At 39.3% G+C, this 3,087-nt stretch overlaps 1 pseudogene; it reads left to right on the forward strand.

Annotated features, from left to right (window-relative positions):
- Nucleotides 1–711: 711 nt before the first annotated feature.
- LOC128107830 (60S ribosomal protein L11-like) lies at nucleotides 712–1,426 on the forward strand (annotated as a pseudogene).
- The last annotated feature ends 1,661 nt before the right edge of the window (nucleotides 1,427–3,087 follow it).

Genomic DNA, 3,087 nt, shown 5'->3' on the forward strand with positions numbered 1-3,087 from the left:
ATTTTTTATGTGATGACATTGGTGTGTGTGAGTTAGCTACAGAACTCATGTGTTCACTCAGAGTAGGCAGGGATAATTTTAAAGCTGGGCCCTGGGGGCAAAAACAAACTATGAGAACATGTAGAAACATAAATGAGAACACAGGGGGGAAGGTTGATGAAGAGGAGAGGGAAAAGGGAAAGGGAAAAGGAGAGATTATGTCAATGTATAACATTTCTATTGTTCTTTAAGATTAAATCCACAATTCCTATCTTATTCCAATATGTTTCAAAATATACTATTTTCTTTTAGGTTATGTTAATTTCTGCCAAAATAATCATGACTAAGGTTTTGGCTGACTAATGTGGGTCCTCTGCAAGAGATGTATTCACTGTGTACTGCTGTACCATCTCTGCACTTCTGATGTTATTCTCTTAAGGTTTGAGTTTCTAAAAGCTTCAAGGAAAGCGACTTCCCATTATTCAAATTCATACAATGTATAGCAAATCAGCATAGAATAAAGTGATGAGGATAAGAGAACATAATCAACCTCAGGGAATCAAACGCAACATTGACTAAGAGTATTTTTGTTATTGTCATTATCACTCATGTGATACTCCCAAAAGAGTTTTGACAGAGGGATATTTACAAATTACTAACATTAAAGGAAATGCTTTCTGTAGAATTCATGGTTAAGAACCCATGTAGAGTCTCTCTCTCTTTTTCTTCAACATGGTGCAAGATCAAGGTGAAAAGGAGTAACCCATGTGGGAACTTCACATCCGCAAGCTCTGCCTCAATATCTGTGTTGGGGAGAATGGAGATAGACTGACCTGGGTGGCCAAAGTGTTGGAGCAGCTCACAGGTCTAACACCTGTATTTTCCAAAGCTAGATACACCATCAGGTCCTTTGGTATCCAGAGAAATGAGAAGATTGCTGTTCACTGAACTGTCCATGGAGCCAAGGCAGAAGAGATTCTGGAGGTGAATCTTTTAGTGTGAATGTATGAGCTATGGAAAAATAATTTCTCAGATACTGGAAACTTTCGCTTTGGGATTCAAGAACACATTGATCTGGGCATCAAATATGACCCAAGCATTGGGATCTACAGCCTGGACTTTTTTTTGTTGTTGTTGTTGTTTTTTTTTTTTTTTTTTTTTTCGAGACATGGTTTCTCTGTGTAGTTTTGTGCCTTTAGTGGATTTCACTCTGTAGACCAGGCTGGCCTTGAACTCAATAAGATCCACCTGCCTCTGCCTCCCAAGTGCTGGGATTAAAGGTGTGCACCACCACCACTTCTATGTGGTGCTGGGTAGGCCAGCTTTGAGCTTCACAGATAAGAAGCGCAGGAGACGTTACGTTGGAGCCAAGCACAGAATCAGCAAAGAGGAGGCCATGTGATGGTTCCAGCAGAAGTATGATGGGATCATCCTTCCTGGCAAATAAATTTTATCCAGAAGGCCAATAAAATAATTTTCTCTGAAATGCAAAACAACAACAACAACAGAAGAACCCATGAAGATGCTTAAGTCCTGTAGGCTGGTAGGGACAGGTAGTGTAGTTGGAGTTTTCTCCCATCTCCCTGGGGCCCGCAACCACTCAGACCCAAGTAAATACTCAGAGACTTATATTACTTATAAACTGTATGGCCGTGGCAGGCTTCTTGCTATCTAGTTCTAATATTTTAAATTAAACCATTTCAATTAATCTATAAGTAGCCACATGACTTGTGGCTTACCGGTACTTTACATCTTACTTCTCATGGCAGAGGCAGCTGACAGTTCCACTGACTTAGCCTTCCACTTCCCAGAATTCACTTCTCTGCTTATCCTGCCTATACTATACTTCCTGCCTGTCTTCTGGCCAATCAGCATTTTATTTATTTATCAATCAATCAGAGCAACACCTTCACAGCATACAGAAAGACATCCTCAGCACTTCTCCTTTTCTTTTTTTCAAAAAGGAAGGTTTTGCCGGGTAGTGGTGGCACATGCCTTTAATCCCAGCACTTGGGAGGCAGAGCCAGGCAGATCTCTGTGAGTTCGAGGCCAGTCTTCAGCCCACAGGCCTAGAGTCTCTCAGTCACTTTTTTTTTGTTTTCTGTAGAATGTCTGGCAGTTTCCTCTGTGAAGCAGGAATCTGAAGGACCCTTTTGCCAAGCAAAGTTTAGTAGTCACCTTCCTATGGGCCCTGCATGTCCAGTCAATCAAGCAGTCCAGGCAAAAACAGTTTCTTGCCCAAATTGCTATTTTTGCCAAGAAGAAGCTAAACTCCATATAGAGTGTCTTCGATGCCCATCCTCCTCTCTGAAGTAAATCTGTGCTGCCAGGAGCAGATATGTCTCACTGTCCAGAAAGTCTCAATATTTAAAACATTTTAAATGCCATATTCTGTAGGTCTTTGAAGATTCTCTACCTAATTAAATTATATTTATGTATACCTAGAAAACTTAACATGACTATAAGTTTGTCTATCATAGAAGACTAATTATTAATCTGTATTTCTTAATTATCTATTACAATTTAAATGAGTTGCAAAAACATAATAACTTAAAAAAGAGTAGAAATATACATACAGTATAACAAAATTAACTTCAAATTGGTATCAATAAACTGAAAATCTATTCCAATGTAAAACATTTTAGCCCGGCGGTGGTGGCACAAGCCTTTAATCCCAGCACTTGGGAGGCAGAGGTAGGCGGATCTCTGTGAGTTTGAGGCCAGCCTGGTCTCCAAAGCGAGTTCCAGGAAAGACGCAAAGCTACACAAAGAAACCCTATTTCGAAAAACAAACAAACAAACATTTTAAACAATTTGCTCTTTAAAAGCAGGTTCAACAATCTACCCTTTTATCCTATCATATCTATATCCTATTTCTATATCATATACCCCTTTCTTCTTTTAGAAAGATATTGACTATGACCAATAACAATTTTTAACCAACAATCTAAACAAAGACAAACATCCATAATCCATTTTTGGGGATGTGGGCATAGTTTTCAAGGCTATTTTCTGCTTATACAGGGTGCTATATTCTTATGGTGGTTCTGAGAACATTAAGAATTATGGTCAAGTCCTGATTGTAATAGTCTGTGAGGCTGCTGCGCT

The sequence above is a fragment of the Peromyscus californicus genome, unplaced genomic scaffold (assembly GCF_007827085.1).
Source record: "Peromyscus californicus insignis strain IS unplaced genomic scaffold, ASM782708v3 Scaffold_12__1_contigs__length_115047231, whole genome shotgun sequence".
In the NCBI taxonomy this organism is placed as follows: Eukaryota; Metazoa; Chordata; class Mammalia; order Rodentia; family Cricetidae; genus Peromyscus; species Peromyscus californicus.